This window comes from Pteronotus mesoamericanus, unplaced genomic scaffold (genome assembly GCF_021234165.1).
Source record: "Pteronotus mesoamericanus isolate MK-2021 breed Mesoamerican mustached bat unplaced genomic scaffold, CSHL_Meso_final contig_25, whole genome shotgun sequence".
Classification (NCBI taxonomy): Eukaryota; Metazoa; Chordata; class Mammalia; order Chiroptera; family Mormoopidae; genus Pteronotus; species Pteronotus mesoamericanus.
The window spans coordinates 39,320,116-39,342,357 of record NW_026555105.1 but is presented as its reverse complement, the minus strand read 5'-3'; the positions used below and the strand labels follow the sequence as shown (position 1 = coordinate 39,342,357).

The 22,242-nt window shown below is 40.0% G+C and overlaps 1 protein-coding gene across 1 annotated transcript in view; it reads right to left on the bottom strand.

Moving 5' to 3' along the window:
• The window catches only part of CFAP61 (cilia and flagella associated protein 61), a 428,437-nt gene that overhangs the window by 72,431 nt on the left and 333,764 nt on the right, over positions 1-22,242 (bottom strand). The window lies entirely within an intron of this gene.

Genomic DNA, 22,242 nt, shown 5'->3' with positions numbered 1-22,242 from the left:
GTAACAGATACTGACTAAACTCAACATAAAATAACTGTGTCCAAAACTACATACTTGGATTTAATGACTAATTTTTCCTTGAGATATTTTTAAATGTGATTGAATTGTTCCACATTTTAAATTAGTTGTTAGTTGTTAGCTAGCCAATTCTCTATTACTTAATACCTCCCATAGCTAATATGTGGGACTGGGTTTATGCTGCTCTATGATGTGTATTAAGATTGCTAATCTTCTTAGTTTTTCACAGCACTGTTCTGAGAAAAACTGCCCAGTCCAAAATGATCAGAAAGAATCTTAGTTTTTCAAACTTTACTTTAATAAAGTAAACAAGTAAAAGGTAAATCTCTGACAGTTAGGTTTGGGAGCTTTAGCTGTTTGGTAAGGTCTTTTTCCAGGAAGAAAGTTGAAATTTATGGGAAACACACATATACATTGTGCAGGCTACTTTTGTGTGTGTGTGTGTGTGTGTGTGTGTGTGTGTGTGTGTGTACACGTTTATTTACAAAATAATCATTTATTTTTTAATTTGTATTGGTTTTTAAAGAGAGAGAGATGGGGGGAGAGAGGGGGGGAGAGAGAGAGAGAGAGAGAGAGAGAGAGAGAGAGGCGTTAATTTGTTGTTCCACTTATTTATGCATTCATTGGTTGCTTCCTTGTATATGCCCTGACCAGAGATCAAGCCTGCAACTTTGGCATATCAGGATAATATTCTAACTAACAGAGCTATCTGGCCAGGACCTGCAGGCTAATTTTTAGTCTGTAAATTATCAAAGCTTTGTGTCCCCTAAAAATGGGCTAAAACTGCCATATAAGCCCAGATGACAAGGAAAGATGCCACTATTCCACGTCACACCACCAATTTTTCTATTTCAGCCCCTAATGGCTACCAACTTACCAGAGACACACCCTCCATGGGCTCAGGCAACCAAACTAGGAACCCATAGCAGACAAATAGGTTTTGTTGATGGTGGTTGGACCTTCAAAATTTACCCCTAGACTTTGAACTTAGACCATGGGAATACTCAATAAATCTTTCCTGAGTGCATACAGATTTAAGCTTTTGCTCTAAACTTGAATGTGGCATTTATAAATCCAAGGCATGTTGGACTACACTGATCCCAAACATTTACTTAGTCCTGGACATCTCCTGGGGATTTTGTCTAAACAAGGACACACAGTATAACTGGACTTTTAAATAAATTGAAGCAACTGGTGGGTATTTGGACGTCATATGGCAGAAACCATGAGAAGGAGTCAGGCAATTATAAAGGCACAAAGTGAGGTATATAGGAGGGGTATCAGGTAAATCTTGGGCCAGCCTCAAGTATGTGTGAGAAATTGGGTGTTTGGGGTGGGAGACAAAACAAATGCAGCTTAGCAAAGTGGTTGGGCATTGCAACTGGCCCATCACTCAGGAAGATGAATGGATATAGAGAGAAAATCTACCTCCATACAAAGGATTCAGAAAAAGAATTTAGCAAGCCATTACCTAACAAAACAATGATATCCTAATGACAGGGTACAACATATATATTAGAATTAATTGGTAACTATATTTCATAACAGGGAAATATGATCACAGTACATTTTTCTACTATAAAAATAGCTTTAAAATGTACAGATCATTCCTTTTTTTTTATTGTTCAAATACATTTGTCTCCACCTTCCCGCCACCACTTTCCCCTGTCCCCCTTCTCCACCTACCTCCCCAAATCCATTCCCACTTTGGCTTTGTCCACGGGTCCTTTATACATGTTCCTTGACTTGACCGTTCTCTTCCCTTTCCTTGCTCCCCATCACTCGATCCCTCTTGAGTCTCTTGGTTTCTTTTTTCTTTCAATGTTACTGGTTATATTTTCCTTGCTTGTTTGTTTTGTTGGTTAGGTTCCACTTATAGCTGAGATCATATAGTATTTGTCTTTCACACCCCTAGCTTATTTCACTTAGCATAATGCTCTCTAGTTCCATCCATGCTGTCCCAAAGGGTAGTAGCTTCCTTCTTTCCTTCCTCTCTTCCTTCCTTCCTTTTCTTTCCCTCCCTCCTTCCATCGCTCCCTCCCCCTCTCTCTTTCTTTCTCTTTCTCTCTCGTTCATTCTTTTCTTTCTTTCTTCCCTTTTCCTTCCTTCCTTCCTTCCTTCCTTCCTTCCTTCCTTCCTTCCTTCCTTCCTTCCTTCCTTCCTTCCTTCCTTCCTTCCTTTTGCATAGTATTCCATTGTATAAATGTACCATAGTTTTTTGATTCACTCATTTACTGATGGGCACTTAGGTTGCTTCCAGCACTTGGCTCTTGTAAATTGTGCTGCTATGAACATTGGGTAAATGTACCATAGTTTTTTGATTCACTCATTTACTGATGGGCACTTAGGTTGCTTCCAGCTCTTGGCTCTTGTAAATTGTGCTGCTATGAACATTGGGGTGCATAGGTTCTTTTCAATTGGTGTTTTGAGATTCTTAGGGTATAATCCCAGCTGTGGAATTGCTGGGGCAAAAGGCAGTTCCATTTTTAGCTTTTGAGGAAATTCCAAACCACATTCCACAGTGGCTGCATGACTCTGCATTCCCACCAACAGTGTACTAGTGTTCCCTTTTCTCCACAGCCTCGCCAGCACCCACTGTTTGTTGAGCTGTTTATGACCACCATTCTGACTGGTGTGAGGTGGTATCTCATTGGGGTTTTAATTGGCATTTCTCTGATGCCTAGTGATGCTGAGCATCCTTTCAAATGTCTCTGGGCCCTCTGTATCTCTTCCTTGGAGAACTGTCTGTCTACATCCTTTGCCATTTTTTAATTGGATTGTTTGTCTTCTCGGAGTGGAGTCGCATTAGTTCTTTACATATTTTGGAGATCAAACCACTATCTGAGGTATCATTGGCAAATATATTTACCCATACAGTTGGTTCCCATTTCATTTTGCTGATGTTTCCTTTATCCATGCAGAAGCGTTTTACTTTGCTGAGGTCCCACTTGTTTATTCTTTCCTTTATGTCCCTTGCTTTAGGGGATATATCGGTGAAAATATTGCTGAGTGGGATATCTGAGATTTTCCTGCCTATGTTCTCCTCCAGGACTTTTATGGTGTTGTGACTTATATTTAAGGCTTTTATGCATCTTGAGTTTATTTTTGTGTATGGGGTAAGTTGGTGGTTGAATTTCAATTTTTTGCATGTATCTGTACAGCTCTCCCAACACCATTTGTTGAAGAGGCAAATTTTTACTCTAATTTATGGTTCTGCCCACTTTGCCAGATATTGATTGGCCAAAGAGACATGGGCTTATTTCTGGGATTTCTATTCTGCTCCACTGGTCTATGGGTCTGTTCTTGTGCCACTACCATATTTCTTTGATTATAGTGGCTTGGTAATATAGTTTGATGTCCGGTATTGTGATCTCTCCTACTTTGTTTTTCTTTCTCAAAATTGCTGGGGCTATTTGGGGTCGTTTATGATTCCATATACATTGTTGAAACACATGTCTGTGTCTGTGAAATACGTCATTGGTATCTTAATAGGGATTGCATTGAATCTATAAATTGCTTGGGGTAGTATGGACATTTTGATGATATTAATTCTCCGAATCCATGAGCACGGTATATGCTTCCATTTATTTGTGTCTTCCTTAACTTCTTTCTTCAATGTTGTATAGTTTTCTGTGTACAGGTCTTTTACGTCTTTGGTTAAATTTATGCCTAGGTACTTTATTTTTCTTCTTGCTATATCGAATGTATTTTTTTTCTGATTTCTTCTTCTATTTCATTGCTGGTGTACAAAAATGCCTTTGATTTCTGAATATTGACTTTGTATCCTGCTGTTTTGCCAAATTCACTTATTACGTTGAGGAGATTTTTGGTGGAGTCTACTGGGTTTTCTATGTACACTATCATGTCATCTGCAAACAATGATAGCTTTACTTCCTCCTTTCCTATTTGGATGCCTTTTATTTCTTTTTCTTGTTTGACCGCTGTGGCTCGGATTTCCAATACCACGTTGAAAAGAAGCGGTGAAAGCGGACATCCTTGTTGTGTTCCCGATCTCAGTGGGAAGGCTTTTAGTTTTTGGCTTTGAGTATGATGTTGGCTGTAGGTTTTTCATATATGGCCTTTATTAAGTTGAGGTATGCCCCCTTTATTCCCCTTTTGCTGAGTGTTTTGACCATAAATGGGTGCTATACCTAATCGAATGCTTTTTCTGTGTCTATTGAGATGATCATGTGGTTTTTGTCTTTTCTTTTGTTTACGTGATATATTATATTTATTGACTTGCATATAGTCAACCATCCCTGCATCCCTGGGATGAATCCCACTTGATTGTGGTGGATAATCTTTTTAATGTATTGCTGGATGCGGTTTGCCAATATTTTGTTGAGGATTCTAGCATCTATGTTCATCAGCGAAAGTGGCCTGTAGTTGTCTTTCTTTGTAGGGTCTTTATCTGGTTTTGGGATTAGGGTGATGCTGGCCCCATAAAAAGAGTCTGGGAGTCTTCCCTCCTCTTGGATTTTTTGGAATAGTCTGAGAAGGACAGGGGTTAGCTCTTCCTAAAACGTTTTGTAAAATTCTCCTGTGAAACCGTCTGGCCCTGGGCTTTTGTGTGCTGGGAGTTTCTGGATTACTGCTTCCATTTCCCCAGCTGTTATCGGTCTGTTCAAGCTTTCTGTTTCTTCCTCCTTCAGTGTTGGAAGATGACACTTTTCTAAAATCTTGTCCATTTCATCAAGGTTTTCAAATTTCTTGGCATATAATTGTTCATAGTAGTTTCTGACAATCCTTTGTATTTCTGTGGTATGAGTTGTTATTTCTCCTCTTTCATTTCTGATATTATTGATTTGGGTCCTCTCCCTTTTTTTCTTGATGAGTCTGCTTAAAGGCTTGTCAATTTTATTTATCTTTTCAGAGAACCAGCTTCTGGATCAGTTGATCCTTTGAATTGTTCTTTTCATCTCTATGTCATTCAGTTCTGCTCTGATCTTGACTATTTCCTTCCTTCTGCTTGCTCTGGGATTTATTTGTTGTTGTTTTTTCAGTTCTTGAAGTTGTAGTGTTAGGTCTTTTATTTGAAATGTTTCTGTCTTTTTTCGGTAAGCCTGTATTGCTATGAACTTCCCTCTCAGGACTGCCTTTGCTGTGTCCCATAGGTTTTGTACTGTTGTGTGTTCTTTTTCATTTGTTCCATAACTTTTTGTTTTCTTCTCTTATCCTCTTATTGACCCATTCATTGTTTAATAGTGTACTGTTCAGGCTCCATGAGTTTGCAAGTTTTTGAGGTTTCTCTTTGAGGTTGATTTCCAGTTTCAAGTCCTTATGGTCTGAGAAAATGCTTGGTATTATTTCAATTTTCCTGAATTTGTGAGGCTTGCTTTGTGTCCTATCATGTGGTCTACCTTTGAATATGTTCCATGTGCATTTGAAAAGGATATTCATTTTGCTTCTTTGGGATGTAAGGTTCTGTATATGTCAGTTAAGTCCATTTGATTTAATGCGTCATTCAACTCCATAATATCTTTGTTGATATTTTGTTTGAAAGATCTGTCCATTTTTTACAGTTGGGTGTTAAAATCCCCTACTATCAATGTGTTGCTGTCTATATCTTTCTTGAAGTTTTCCAAGATATTTTTATTTATTTGGGTGTTCCCATGGTAGGTGATTATAGGTTTACAATGTTTATATCTTTAAATTACTTTATTGATTTTTAATAGTTTTTTTAAGTTTATAAATCATGTTTATTCTATTACAGTTTTCTCTATTTTCCCCCTTTACCCACCTCCACCCATCCTACCACCGTCCCCCACTCCCACAGTCAATTCCTACTCCATTGTCCATGTCCATGGGTCATTCATACATGTTCTTTGTTTAGTCCTTTCCCCTTCTTGCCACCATTGTTCTCTTTCCCCATCCCCTTTGGTCACTCTCAGTCTGCTCCATGTTTCCATGCCTGTGGTTTATTTTGTTCACTAGTTTATTTTGTCGATAAAAGTCCACTTATAGGTGAGATCATATGGTATTTGTCTTTCATCAACTGGCTTATTTCACTTAGTTTAATATTCTCCAAATCTATCCATGTTGTCACAAAAGGTAGGAGTTCCATCTCTTTCTTTCTTATTCAGATTGATTTTATCTATTTTTTAAATGTCAAAATTAATTATAAAATATTGAAAAATTTAAAACCATTATAAAGTCTCAGCAATTAAACCAACATGACATCAGCACATAAATAATCAAGTAGATCAATGAAATAATGAGAATTCTAGAGACAAATATATATATCTAACAATGTAATATATGATTAAGTTGATATTTCAAATCAATGAGTAAAATAAGGCTTATTCAACAAGTAAGGCATATGAACCACTCTTACTTGAAATAAAACTAATATAGAGCCCTATTTCATACATTATACAAGAAATATTCAGGTGAGCTAAAAATCAATATGTAGAATGTAAGGAGTTTTAGGAGAAAATACAAAATTATATTTTTCTTACCTTGAAGTCAAATATTCAAACCCACAAGCTATGAAGTACAATATTGACAATATGACTACATTAAACATTTAAGACTGTACAGTAATATACTTCTAAAAAAAGTTAAAGGACAAGTAATAAAATAGGAAAGTATCTGCAACACATCTAAAAATGGTTAATGGTTTGTTTAGTTTTTTTAGGGAAAAAATTCTACAGACATTTTATCAAAAAGTGGATAACGAATACCAAGAAGTGAAAAAAAGGAGGAGATTGAGGAGGGAAAGATGGCGGAGGAGTGAATGGGAGTCACGCTGACCTCCTCCCCGCAAGATCAAACTGGAATTGCAACTAAATAGTGGAGCAATCACCTGGAAAACAATGGAACGATAGTAGGAGAGGAGCCTTGGAGCCACGCACAGAGAGTGGATTCAACTCTCACGCATCCCAACGGGTGAGAAGTACAGTGAAGCTCGAAAGGGTGCGCTGGGTGCCTATAGGCACTAGCACCAGAGGGACATTGAAACAGCCAGTTAGCTGCCCCCGGGAGGAATGGGGTCTGAACCATAAACAGGGACCTCTAGACTACAGCAGCTAAAACCAGGAAAATACAGACAAAACGCAACCCCGAAAAGCTTAGGGGCGCTATCTGCCAGAGACAGGTGGCTGGGGATGCAAAGAGACATTTAAAGGGCCAACGCAAAAATTGCAGTGGCAGCCGCCTTCCGTGGTCTCTGTGTAGAGGCGGCAGCAGGGTGGGCTGGTGCCTGGGAAAACATTGGTGAGGAAAACTTTGTGAAGAGAACTGAGACGGCGGCTGGTGAAGCCCTGGTGATAATGCACCTCCTACTCTGCAGCTACCATCTTGCTCAGGCATAAGGGAATCAATTAACCTGCCTTTTGTGTGCTTCGAACACAGCTTGTGCTCATGTGAGCTGGGGGACTGAGTGCAGACTGTCTGGGAGAGCCTTGAGGACTGACTGGAGATTGAGGTGTTGGGGAAAGAACGGGAGGAGGAACCGGAGAGTCCCTACTCCCTCCACGTTCCGTATTTTCCATTTTTGGCAGGCAAGCCGCGCCCCCAAAGAGGAAGAAGCAGGGGTGCGCACGAACCAGACTCAAGATGGATAAAAGACTTAAATATAAGTCGCAACACCATCAAAATCCTAGAGGAGAACATTGGCAGGAAACTCTCAGATATTCCATGCAGCAATTTTTTCACTGATATGTCTCCTAGAGCAAGGGACATAAAGGAAAGAATAAACAAGTGGGACCTCATCAAAATAAGAAGCTTCTGCACGGCTAAATAAAATATCAGCAAAGTGAAAAGGGAGCCAACCGTATGGGAAAATATATTCGCTAATGATACATCAGATAGAGGTTTGATCTCCAAGATACATAAAGACCTCACTCAACTCCACTCCAAGAAGACAAACGATCCAGTCAAAAAATGGGCACAGGATCTGGGCAAACGCTTTTCCAAGGAGGAGATACAGAGGGCCCAGAGACATCTGAAAGGATGCTCAGCAACACTAGCCATCAGAGAAATGCAGATCAAAACCACAGTGAGGTACCACCTCACACCGGTCAGAATGGCCATCATAAACAGATCCACAAACAACAGGTGCTGGCGAGGCTGTGGAGAAAAGGGAACACTAGTACACTCTTGGTGAGAATGCAGACTGGTTCAGCCATTGTGGAAAGCAATGTGGAATTTCCTGAAAAAGCTGAAAATGGAACTGCCTTTTGATCCAGTGATTCCCCAGCTGGGGCTATACCCTAAGAATCCCAAAACGCCAATTCAAAAGAACCTATGCACCCCAATGTTCATAGCAGCACAATGTACAATAGCCAAGTGCTGGAAGTAACCTACATGCCCATCAGTAGATGATTGGATCAAAAAAGTATGGTACATTTACACAATGGAATACTACGCAGCAGAAAGAAAAAAAGAACTACTACACTTCGCAACAGCATGGATGGAACTAGAGAGCATTATGCTAAGCCAAATAAGCCAGGGGGCGAAAGACAAATACCATATGATCTCACCTATAAGTGGAACCTAACCAACAATACAAAGATGCAAGGAAAATAAGAGCAGCAACACTGAAAGGAAAAGAAACCAACAGAGACAAGAGGGAAGGAGGGAGCGGGGGTGGGGAAAAGGAAGGGAAGGGGAAAGTCAAGGAACATATATAGCAAGGACTCATGGACAAAACCAAAGGGGAAGAGCTGAGGGAGGAAGGGAGGGAGGGAGCAAGGGAAAGTGGTCGGGGGGTAGGCAGAGACAAATGTATTTGAAAAAATAAACTAATTAAAGAGAAAAAAGAATACCAAAAAGTCATTTAAAGCTTTTAAAAAATAATAGAAATAGGGAAGAAATATACAAAAACAAGTTGTTTCAGCAATTAAAGGAATAATTAAAATAACTCATCATTGTCACAATCAGATTAATACATATTTAAAAATATTGGTAATATCAAGTATAGGGAAGTGTGAAAGGACCTGGGTATTCATAGACTCTTTTTCTTAGCTTTCTTAAAGCAGTCCCTTTACCATATTTTGCAGTGCTGGTATGGTAGAGGTTTATTCTTTTAGCCTTCTTTTGTGTGGTAAACTCCTTATTTCACCTTCCATTTTCATTGAGAGCCTTGCTGGGTAGAGCAGTCTTGGCTGCAGGCCTTTGCTTTTCATGACTTGGAATATTTCTTGCCATTCCCTTCTGGCTTGTAGTGTTTCTGTTGAGAAGTCAGCTGCCAGCAATATCACAGCTCTCTTACATGTTACTACCTCTTTCTTCCTTGCTTGTTTTAGGATTTTGTTTGTTTTTGATATCTGCCATTTTAATTATAATGTGTCTTGGAGTGGGCATCTTTGGGTTCCTCTTGAATGGGACCCTCTCTGCTTCCTGGACTTGTGTGACTTTTTCTCTCCTCCAATTAGGGAAGTTTTCCTTCATTACTTTTTCAAACAGGTTCTCTATCCCTTCCTCATCCTCTTCTCCTTCTGGTATCCCTATTACACAGATATTATTTCGTTTCAGGTTGTCCTGCATTTCCTTCAATGCCTCTTCATTCTTTTTGAGTCTTTTTTCATTTTCTTGCTCTTTCTGGAATCTTTTTTCCACCTTGTCCTCCAGTTTGCCTATTTGGTCCTCAGCTTCATCTATCCTGCTTTTGATTCCTTTGTCTGTGTTCTTCAATTCAGAAGTTGTATTTTTCATTTCCTTTTGTCTCTTATTGATAGTTTCTATGTCCTTTTTCATGCTGATATAGTTTTCAATAAGTTCCTCGTAGTTTCTCTGTAGTTTTTTGTAATTCTCTCTGAGCTCATTGAGCTTCCTTTGAAGCGCTGTTTGGAACTCAGTATCTGATAGTTTACTTGCCTCTATTTCATTTAGTTCTCTTTCTGGGGATTCCTCATTTCCCTTTCATTGGGGTATTTCTTTGTCTTCCCATTATTTGTGAGACTCTTCTTTTTTGCTTCTGATTCTTAAGTTGATCTGTCTTGATTTCCTTACTTTCCTCAACTTCAATGGTAGGAGACTGCTGTTTTTACTTTCTGGATCTGTCTCCAATGATGTCAGATGTCATCCCTGTTTGACCTTAGGCAGTCTGTTCGAGACTTCCAGGAATCTACTGTTTGTGGCTGTCTCCTCAGCTGTTAATCTAGTCACTCTGCATGCAGCAGGCTGCCTTAGACAGCTCAGGGTGGGCGGAGTCCCTTGGGGGTGGGGTTATTGCATCCTAGCCACAGCTGTCTGGGGGATGGGTCAGCACTGGGATCCTGCCAGCTACTCTCTCCATTCTCTCCCCAAAGCCTCCGTCTCCAGCCTCTCCTCAAGTGTCTCCAGACCTCTGTGTGCCCCCTTTAGCCAGGGATCTACTATCTCTGGCTGCCACTCTGCACTCAGCAGGCAGCTTAGACAGCACAGGGCAGGGTGGAATCCCACCTGGGGACGGGGCTATTGGGTCATCTGACATTGGTGCTATTCAGGAGGATTGGTCTCTGCCTGAGCAAGATGGTTGCTGTCGCATAGGGAATGAGTCATCACCGAGATTCGGCTGGATGCTCTCTCAGTTCCCTCCCCAAAGCCTCTTTACTCCGTCTCTTCTCAGGCATCTGTAGTCCACTCTGCCCCCGCCTTTACCGGAGACCAGGGTGAGTGGCTGCAAATAAAAATTTATGTATTGGCCCTTTTGGAGGCTCTTTGGTCTCCAGCCGCCTGTCTCTGGCAGGGAGCAACCATGCCATTTTTCGCAGCTGGCTGTTTTCTCTGTACTCTTTGGTCTCTAGTGCTGTGGGCTAGAGATTCCCGCTTTTGGTTTAGACTTCGGTCTTCCCAGGGGTATCCAACTGGCCATTTCAATATCCTTCTGTTGCTGCCATCCATGGGCGCCCTGCCCGCTTTCTCAAGTGTGGACTGCACTCCTTGCCAGTTTGATTGTGCTAAAGCCGATTCTTCTGTCTCCGAGGTTACAAGGGTCCTCTCTCACTACTGTTCAGTTGTTTATTCCAGTTGATTTCTCCACAATTTAGTTGTAATTCTAGGTTGGTTCTGGTAGGAGGTCAGTGTGACTTCCACTCACTCCTCCGTCATCTTAATTCTCTATCTGTTTATGTCTTCTTGATGAATTCTTCCTTTGAGTATTATAAAGTATTCTTCTGGGTCTCTGTTTATGGTCTTTGTGTTGAAATCTATCTTGTCTGATATAAGTATTGCAACCCCTGCTTTTTTTTCCTGTATGTTTTCTTGGAATATATATTTTTCCATCCCTTCACTTTCAATGTGTAGGACCTTTGTTCTGAGGTTGGTCTCTTTAAGGCATATGTGTGGGTCATGTTTTCTTATCCATTGAGCTATTCTTTGTATTTTGATTGGGGCATTTAGTCCATTTATAATTAAAGTTATCATTGATAGGTATTTATTCATTTTTTCCCCTTTGTATCTGTGTTCTCTTTCTCACTGTTTTTCTTCATCTTCTTAAACCAGTCCCTTTAGCATATCTTGTAGTGCTGGTTTGGTGGAGACGTATTCTTTTAGCCTTTTTCTGGGAAACTCCTTATTTCCTCTTCTATTTTAATTGAGAGCCTTGCTGGGTAGAGCAGCCTTGGTTGCAGGCCTTTGCTTTTCATTACTTGGTATATTTCTTGCCATTCCCTTCTGGCTTGTAGTGTTTTGTTGAGAAGTCAGCTGCTAGCCGTACCAGGGCTCCCTTGTATGTTACTACCTCTTGCTCCCTTGCTGCCTTTAGGATTCTCTCTTTGTCTTTGATAGTTGCCTTTTTAATGATGATGTGTGTTGGAGTGGGCCTCATTGGGTTCCTCTTGAATGGGACCCTCTCTGCTTCCTGGACTTGTGTGACCTTTTCTTTCCTCCAATTAGGGAAGTTTTCCATCATTATGTTTTCAAACAGGTTCTCTATCCCTTCCTCATCCTTTTCTCCTTCTGCTATATTATTACATTTCAGGTTGTCCTGCATTTCCCTCAATGCCTCTTCATTCTTTTTGAGTCTTTTTTCCATTTCTTGCTCTTTCTGGAAGCTTTTTCTACCTTGTCCTCCAGCTCACTTATTCAATCCTCGGCTTCATCTAGCCTGCTTTTGATCCCTTCCATGGTGTTTCAATTCAGAAACTGTATTCTTCATTTCCTCTTGTCTCTTAGTTATAGTTTCTGTGTCCTTTCTCATGTTGCTATAGGAAACCCCTAAGTTTCCCCTTAGTTTCCCTGTATTTTTTTCATAATTCTCTTTGAGCTTGCTGAGCTCATTGAGTTTTCTTAGAACATTTGTTTTGAACTCACTATCTGATAGTTTACTTTCCTCTATTTCATTTAGTTGTATCTGTGGGGATTACTCCTTTCTCCTTGATTGGGAATTGTTCTTTTTCCTTCCCATTATTTGTGAGACTCTTTTTTTTGCTTCTGCATCTTAAATTGATCTGTCTTGATTTCCAGTAGATGGCTCTTTCATTTTGCTTTCTTTCTGGGTCTATCTCTGATGATGTCAGATGTTGACCTCATCTGACCTTGGGCAGTCTGTTTGAGACTTCCAGGAATCTGTCTGTGTCTGTCTCCTGAAATTTTTAATCTAGTCACTCTGCCCACATCCCTCAGGCTTAGGCACCACAGGGTCAGGCAGTGCCTCCTGAGGGCAGGGCTATTGTTTCCTTTCATGGTGGTGCCCTCTGGGTCGTGGTCTGCTTGAGCAAGATGGAGACTGCAGAATGAGGGAGGAGTCAGCACCAGGATCCCCCTGGCTACTCCCTCAGTTCTCTTCCCAACACCTCCATCTCCAGTCTCTCCTCAATAGTCTCTAGGCAGCTCTGTGTCCCCTTTAGTTAGGGATCACTATCTGTGCCGGCCACTCTGCACTTAGCATCCCAGGTCTGCACGCGACTCCTGGCCGGGGCAGAGCCTCTTCAGGGCAATCCTGTTGTGTCCTTTATGCCTGAGCAAGATGGAAGCTGCAGAGTGTGAGGTGAGTCAGCACCTGGGCCCCACCGGCCACTGTCTCAGTTCTCTCCCCAAAGTTTTCCTCACCAATCTCTCCTCAGGTAACTCCAGCCCACTATGCCCCTGCCTTTGCCCAGAGACCAAGGTAAGTGGCTGCCACTGCAAACTTTTGTGTTGGCCCTTTAAACGTCTGTTTGTGTCTCCAGCTTCCTGTCTCTGGCAGAGGGCACCACTATGCTTTTCACAGCTGTCTTCTGTCTGTGTGCTTTTTGGGCTCTGGTGCTATAGGTTACAGGTCCCCCCTTATGATTCAGACCCTGCTCTTCTTAGGGGGATCCAACTGGCTGTTTCAATGTCCCTCTGGTGCTGCTGCCCGTGGGCGCCCAGCTCACCTTCTCGAGTCTCCTCCACACTTCTTACCGGTTAGGTTGTGCAAAAGCCAATTCCAGTGTCTGTCTACAGTTTTAAGGATCCTCTGACTCTATCATTCCATTGTTTTCCAGGTGTTTTCCTCACAATTTAGTTGCAATTCCAGTTTGGTCCTGGGAGGAGGTCAGTGTGACTTCCACTCATTCCACTGCCATACTGTATCAGTCCAGATCATTCCTTTTTTTAACCAACATTTTAATAAATGGTATTCTGTGGTTGGTAGACTGGGTCATTTTCATTGTTTCTTTCTCTGTTCTTTTGACTACCTATCATTTCTAATTTTTTTAGTGTATTTAATCTTTATTGTTTTCATTCCCATTACCATTTAGTGCCCTTATATCCCCCTCCCCCACAGCAATCACCACATTCTTGTCCATTTCCATGACTCCTTTTTCCTTTTTGCTTAATCCCTCCCCTTCCCACCCCAGCTGTCATCCTGTTCTCCATCTATGAGTCTGTCCCTATTTTCCTTATTAGTTCAGTTTGTTCATTAGATTCCACAGATGAATGAAATCATATGGTATTTGTCTTTCTCTGACTGGCTTATTTCACTTAGCATAATGTTCTCTAGGTCCATCCATACTGTCACAAATGGTAAGATTTTCTTCTTTCTTATGGCCAAGTAGTATTCCATTGTGTAAATGTCCCATAGTTGTTTTATCCACTCATCTGCTGATGGACACTTGGGCTGCTTTCATATCTTGGCGATTGTAAGTAACATTGAAATGAATATAGGGATGCTTATGTTCTTTAAAATTAGTGTTTTGGGTTTCTTCAGATAAATTCCCAGAAGTGGGATTACTGGGTCAAAAGGCAGGTCCATTTTTATTCTTTTGAGGTAATCTTTATACTGCTTTCCACAGTGGCTGCACCAATTTGTATTCCCACCAACAGTGTAAAAGTGTTCCCCCTATTCTGCATCCTCACCAGCACTTGTTTCTTTTTGTTGTTGATTTGATTTATTGACAATGTCCATTCTGGCAGGCGTGAGGTGATGCCTCATTGTGGATTTAATTTGCCTTTCTCTGATAATTAGTGACATTGAACATCTTTTTATATGTCTATTAGCCATCTGTATGTCCTCTTTGAAGAAGATGTAGGTCCTTTGCCCCTTTTTTAATTGGGTTGTTTGCTTTTTTTGGTGTTGAGTTTTGTAAGTTCTTTATAAATTTTGGATATTAATCCCTTGTCAGGAGCATCGGTGAATAATTTCTCCAATTCTGTGGATTGTCTTTTTATTTTGTTGATGGTTTCCTTTGCTGTGTAAAAGTTTTTTAGTTTCATGCAGTCCCATTTGTTTATTTTTTCTTTTGTATCCCTTGCCTGGGATGATATATCTGATAGAACATTGCTACGAGAAATATCTGAGTTTTGCTGCCCATATTTCCTCTAAGATTTTCATGGTTTCAGGTCTAACATTTAAGTCTTTGCTCCATTTTGAATTTATTATTGTGAGAGGTGTAATAAAGTGGTCTAGTTTCATTTTTCTGCACATAGCTGTCCAACTTTTCCAGCATGATTTATTGAATAAACTGTCTTTAGCCCATTGTATGTGCTTGTTTCCTCGGTCAAATCTATTTGACTATAAGGGTGTGAGTTTATTTCTAGGCTCCCCATTCTGTTCCATTGATTTATGTGTCTGTTTTTATGTCTGTACCATGCTGTTTTGATTACTACGAACTCTTAGTATAGTTTGATATTAGGTAGCGTGATTCCTCCAACTTTGTTATTCTTTCTCAGGATCATTGTTGCTATGTTGAGCCTTTCATAGTTCTATACATATTTTTGAAATCTTTGTTCTAGTTCTGTGAAATAAATCATTGGAATCTTGATAGGAATTGCATTGAATCTATATATTGCTTTGCATAGTATGGACATTTTAATGATGTTAACTCTTCCTGTCCATGAATGTAGTATGTTCTTCCACTTATTTGTATATTCTTCAATGTCATAATTTTCCAAGTACAGATCTTTTACATCCTTGACTAGGTTATTCCTAGGTATTTTATTCTTTCTGTAGCAATTGTGAATGTGATTATTTTCTTAATTTCCCTTTCTGTTAGTTATATAACTATATAATGGCATATAAAAATGCAACTGATTTCTTGATATTAATTTTGTATCCTGCTACTTTGCTGGATTCATTGATTAGTTCTAGTAGTTTTCTTGGTGGAATACACTGGAAGGAATGAACAGTAGGTTAGATGAAGCAGAAGACCAAATCAGTGATTTGGAAGACAAGGTAGAAAAAACACACAGGCAGAGCAGCAAAAAGAAAAAAGAATTTTAAAAAATGAGGAGAGCTTAAGAAACATTTTGGACAACATGAAGCACAACAACATCCTCATCATAGAAATACCAGAAAGAGAAGAGAGCAAACAAGAAATTGAGAATGTATTTAAAGAAATAATGACTGAAAACTTCCCTAATCTGGTGAATGAAAAAGACACACAAGTCCAGGAAGCTCAGAGAATCCCAAACAAGTTAGACTCAAAGAGGTCTACATCAAGACACATCATAATTAAAATGACAAGGCTTAAAGACAAAAAGAGAATCCTAAAACCACAAGAGAAAAGCTGGTAGTTACCTACTAGGGAGCATCAATAAGAATGTCATACGCTTACTCAACAGAAACATTTCAGGACATAAGGGAGTGGTGTGAGATATTCAAGATGATGAAAAGCAAAGACCTATAACCAAGGCTACTCTACACAGTAATGTCATCTTTTCAAAATCAATTGAGAAATAAGGAGCTTCCTGAACAAGAAAAAGTGAAAGGAATTTGTTAACACATAACCAGTATTCCAACAAATGTTAAAGGGCTTGCTTTAAGAAGAAGAAAAAGAGGAAGAAAAAAAACAGAAGAAAATAGTCTAATAATAAATTGACACAAAATATGTATCTACCAATAATTGCCATAAATGTAACTGGCTTAAATGTTCTGACCTAAAGACATAGGGTAGCTGAATGGATAAGAAAACAAGATCCATATATGTGCTGCCTCCAAGAGACCCACCTCAGATTGAAAAATAAATGCAGACTAAAGTAAAGAGATGGAAAAAGATATTTTACGCAAATGGAAAGGAAAAAAAAGCTGAGGTTGCAGTACTTATATCTGACAAAATAGACTAAAACCAAGGCTATAGTAAGAGACAAAGAAGGATACTACATAATGATAAAGGGAACAATCCAACAAAAGGATATAATCCTAGTAAACATTTATGCACCTAACATAGGAGCACTTAAAGATATAAAGCAAATCTTGATAGACATAAAGGAAAGGAGTGACAGATATACAATCATAGTAGAGATTTCAAGACCCCAATGACTTCAATGGATAGATCTCCAGACAGAAAATCCACAAGGAGACAGCAGCCTTAAATGACACACTAGTTCAAATGGATTTAGTTGATATCATCAGAGCATTTCATCCCAAAGCAGCAGAATGTACATACTTCTGAAGTGCACATGGAACATTTTCTATTATAAACCACATATTAGGACATAAAAAAGTCTAAATAAATTTAAGAAGATTGAAATCATATCAACCATCTTCTCTGACCACAATGCTATGAAACTAGAAATCAACAACAAGAACACTGAAAAACATTCAAAGACATGGAAGCTAAACAACAGGTTATTAAACAATGAATGGGTCAACAATGAGATCAAGGAAGAAATCAAAGGATACCTTGAAACAAATGAAAATGAGGACACAATAATCCAAAATCGGTGGGATACTGGGAAAACAATCCTAAGGGGGAGATTCGTAACAATCTAGGCCTACCTGAAAAAATAAGGAAAAGCTCAAATAAGTAATCTAACTTCACAGTTAAAAGAACTTCAAAGGGAACAACAAACAAAGCCCAGCGTGAGTAGAAGGAAGGAAATACTTAAGATCAGAGCAGAAATAAATGAAATAGAGTTTTAAAAAAATGATACAAAAGATCAATGAATCTGATAACTGGTTCTTTGAAAAGATAAACAAGACTGACAAACCTTTATTCAGATTCATCAAGAAAAAAACAGAAAGGATCCAAGTAAATAAAATCAGAAATGAAAGGGGAAAAATAACACCTGACAACAAAGAAGTACAAAGAACTGTAAGAAAGTATTATGAACAACTATATCATTTCTAATTTTTAAACAATGACTACCACTTCTAGAATGTGAGAAATGAGATTTGGCACTCTGTTAACATAACCGGGGTGGAGAGCATTCTGGGAATTTGGAACACATCAAAATATTTAGCATTGACATTAAAGACAATCCACCTACAGATGGGTTTCTCAGACACAGATTACCCTTGTAGGGCTGGGCAGACTTATCTAAATTTCTTAGTTCATTCCTATACAGTTACTGACAAACTGGGAAAATCCAGTGAAGTCCAGAACACTCCTGCCTCTCACAGAAAATCACTCCACTAATCACAATGCAGCTTCCCTGCCATCATCCCACAAGGGTTTGAAGGGATTATTATGATGATTTCATACACTTTCCAGTACTGAGGCATTGTTAGGAAATTGGGTTTTGAATTTAAGACCTTAATGGAGTAACGGCTGCTGGTGTGTTTCTTTTTCTTTCTTTTTGGATAAAATTACCCTTTCAAGTTCTTTTACAATTTTGATGAAGGTTGGAAATGGTTCTGGAATTCATGCCAAATGGAAGACGCAGGATTAATCAGACTTGGTATGCAAGAAATTATGTTCCCAGCTCTCATGTGAATACACAATTTTAAATTTAATGGTATCCAAAGCAGAATTTGTTGTGACAAATTTCTTTACTCTGTGGTGTATAAGCCAACAAAGCAGGTGGACTGGCATCTGTAAATGAGTTTATTTTGAAGATGACTTGGGGGCTTCTTTCTTCTTTTTCTCAGGTTACCTCTCAGAAAGCTCATGAATTACTGAAGTAAGTTCTTACTTAAATATTTCAATTCATGAATGCTGTAAATGTCCAATAAGACTAATGGGTACCACATTTATTATAAGAATAGTAATTTAGATAGAAAAGATGGCAGAGGAGTGAATGGGAGTCATGCTGACCTCCAACCAAGACCAAACTGGAATTGCAACTAAATAGTGGAGAAATCACCTGGAAAACAATGGAACAATAGAGGAAGAGGCCTTGGAGCTGCGAACAGACAAAGAATTCAACTCTCATGCATCCCAATGGGTGAGAAGTGCGGTAGAGGCTCAAGAAGGTGGGCTGGGCGCCCATGGGCACCAGCACCAGAGAGACATTGAAAAGGCCAGTTGGATCCCCCTGAGAAGAACAGGGTCTGAACCATAAACAGGTAACCTTAGATGACAGCAGGTGAAATTAGGAAAACGCAGACAAAACGCAACCCTGAAAAGCTTAGGGGCGCTCTCTGCTAGAGACAGGTGGCTGGAGATGCAAAGAGACATTTAAAGGGCCAACGCAAAAATTTGCACTGGCATCCGTCTTCCCTGATCTCTGGGTAGAGGTGGCAGGAGAGTGGGCTGGTGCCTGAGGAAAGGTTGGTGAGGAAAACCTTGTGAAGAGAACAGAGACAGTGGCCAGCAGAGCTCTGGTAATAACTCACCTCCCACTCTGCAGGTACCACGTCGCCCAGGCATACGAGAATCAATTAACCTGCCATTTGCGTGCTCCGCTCACAGTTTGTGGTGTGGGCTAGGGGCTGAATGCAGACTGGCTGGAAGAAATAGAGGATCCCTGGCCAAAGGGGACACACAGCTGGATAGAGACCCTTGAGGAGAGACTAGAGACAGAGGAGTTGGGGAAAAAACTGGAGGATTATATGAGATCCCCGGGGCAGAGTCCATCCCCATTCCATAGTCCTCATTTGCGCAGGCAGGCCGCATCCCCAAAGAGGCAGAAGCAGCGTGGGAGCCAGAAGGCTTGCAGTTATGGTCTGCAGAAATAGTGGATCCCTAGCAGAAGTGGTCACAGAGCTGCCCAGAGACCCTTTGGGAAACTGGAGAGAGGATTAACTGGAGAGTCCTGGAGCTGACTTCTTCCCATTTCCATAGTATCCATTTTGCGCCGGCAGGCAACACCCACAAAGAGACAAAAGTGGGGAAAGTGCACAACAGAAGACACTAAAATGACTAGTACCAGGGGTCAGTGCCAGAAAAGCGCGAGGTAGGGCCAGTACGCTGGTCCTGGGCCGGGCTAGCACGCTCAAGGAACCGGCGTGAGAGTGCAGAGTGATCCACAGAAATAGTGGATCCCTGGCTGAACGGGTCACAGAGCTGCCCAAAGTAGGAGTCAGACACAGACAGTAGACTCCTGGAAGGCTCAAACGACCCAGGTCAGAAAGGGTCAAAAACGGACATCATCAGAGGCAGACACAGAAAGAAAAGTAAAAAAAAAATAAATAAATAACAGACCTGCCTACTGCCATAGAAGTTTAATCCAGAAAGTCAGGAAATCTAGACGGCCCAATTGAAGCAGAAGCAAAATTAATTAATTAATTAATTAATTAATAGGCTCTAACAATAATGGGAAGAAAAACAACTGCCCCCCAAATGAATGGGAAAGGGGACTCCCCACAGAGAGAGCTAAATGAAATAGAGGCAAGGGAACTATGAGATATGGAATTCAAAACAATGGTTCTAAGGAAGCTCAATGAGCTCAGCCAGCTCAAACTGAACTATGAGAAACTGCAGAGAAACTATCAGGATCTTACAGAAAACTATATCAACCTGGAAAAGGACACAGAAACTATCAGGAAGACACAAGAGGATATGAAGAATAACATTTCTGAATTGAAAACACAGTAGAAGGAATCAAAAGCAGATTGGATGAAGTCGAGGATCAAATCAGTCAGATGGAGGATAAGGTAGAAAAAAGATCCCAGAAAGAAAAAGAAATGGAAAAAAGATGCAAAAAGAATGAAGAGGCATTGAGGGAAATGCAGGACAACCTGAAACGCAATACTATCCGCATAATAGGAATACCAAAAGGAGAAAAGGAGCAAGGGATAGAGAACCTCCTCGAAAAAGCAATGATGGAAATTTTCCCCAATTTGAGGAGAGAAAGGGTCTCATGGATCCAGGAGGCACAGAGGGCCCCATCAAGAAGGACCCAAGGAGGCCCACTCCAAAACACATCATCATAAAAATGGCAAATATCAAAGACAAAGACAGAATCCTCAAGGCAGCAAGGGAGAAACATGGAATAACATACAAGGGAGCCCCAAAATGGCGGGAGCTGACCTCTCAACAGAAACACTACAAGCCAGAAGGGAATGGCAACAAATATTCCAAGTTATGAAAAGCAAGGGCCTACAACCAAGGCTGCTCTACCCAGCAAGACTGTCAATTAAAATAGAAGGGGAAATAAGGAGTTTCCCAGACAAAAGAAGGCTAAAAGAATACATCTCTACCAAACCAGCACTCCAAGATATGCTAAAGGGACTGGTTTAAGAAGATGAAGGAAAAGAGTGAGGAAAAAAAAAAAGCACAGGTAGAAAGAGAAAAAATGAATAGGTTTCTATCAGTAATAACTCTCAATGTTAATGGACAAAATGCCCCAATCAAGAGACACAGGGTAGCTGAATGGATAAGAAAACATGACCCACACATATGCGGCCTACAAGAGACCCACCGCAGAGCAAAAGACCTACACAGATTCATACAAGGGAAAGTAAAGGGATGGAAAAAAATATGCCAAGAAAATGAGCAAGAGAAGAAAGCAGGGGTTGCCATACTTATATCAGACAAAATATTTTTCAAAACAAAGGCCATAAAAAGACCCAGAGGGGCATTTTATAATACTTAAAGGAAGAATCTATCAAGAAGATATAAACATTGTATACTTATATGTACCCAATATAGGAGCACCCAAATATATAAGGAAAATCTTGGACGACTTCAAAAAAGAATAGCAGCAACACACTGATAGCAGGGGATTTCAACAACCCACTGTCAAAAACGGACAGATCTTCCAATCAAAACCTCAACAAGGATATTGCCAAGCTGAATGATGCACTGAATCAAATAGACTTAACTGACATATATAGACCCTTACATCCCAAAGAAGAAAAATACACATTCTTTTCAAATGCTTATGGCAGTTTTTCAAAGATAGACCACATGATAGGACACAATGCAAGCCTCAACAAATTCAGGAGAATTGAAATAATATCAAACATTTTCTCAGACCACAAGGGATTGAAGCTGGAAATCAACCTCCAAGAGAAACCTCAAAAACTTGCAAACTCATGGAGACTGAACAGTAGACTATTGAACAATGAATGGGTCAATAATGAGATAAGAGAAGAGATAAAAAAATTTCTGGAAACAAATAAAAATGAACACACAACAGTCCAAAATCTATGGGACACAGCAAAGGCAGTCCTGAGAGGGAAATTCATAGCAATACAGGCTTACCTAAAAAAGACAGAAACATTTCAAATAAAAGACCTAACACTACAACTTCAAGAACTGGAGAAACAACAACAAATAAATCCCAGAGCAAGCAGAAGGAAGGAAATAGTCAAGATCAGAGCAGAACTGAATGACATAGAGACAAAAAGAACAATTCAGAGGATCAACCAATCCAGAAGCTGTTTCTCTGAAAAGATAAATAAAATTGACAAGCCTTTAAGCAGACTCATCAAGAAAAAAAGGGAGAGGACCCAAATCAATAATATCAGAAATGAAAGAGGAGAAATAACAACTCATACCACAGAAATACAAATGATCATCAGAAACTACTATGAACAATTATATGCCAAGAAATTTGAAAACCTTGATGAAATGGACAAGTTTTTAGAAAAGTATCATCTTCCAACACTGAAGGAGGAAGAAACAGAAAGCTTGAACAGACCGATAACAGCTGGGGAAATGGAAGCAGTAATCAAGAAACTCCCGGCACACAAAAGCCCAGGGCCGGACAGTTTCACAGGAGAATTTTACA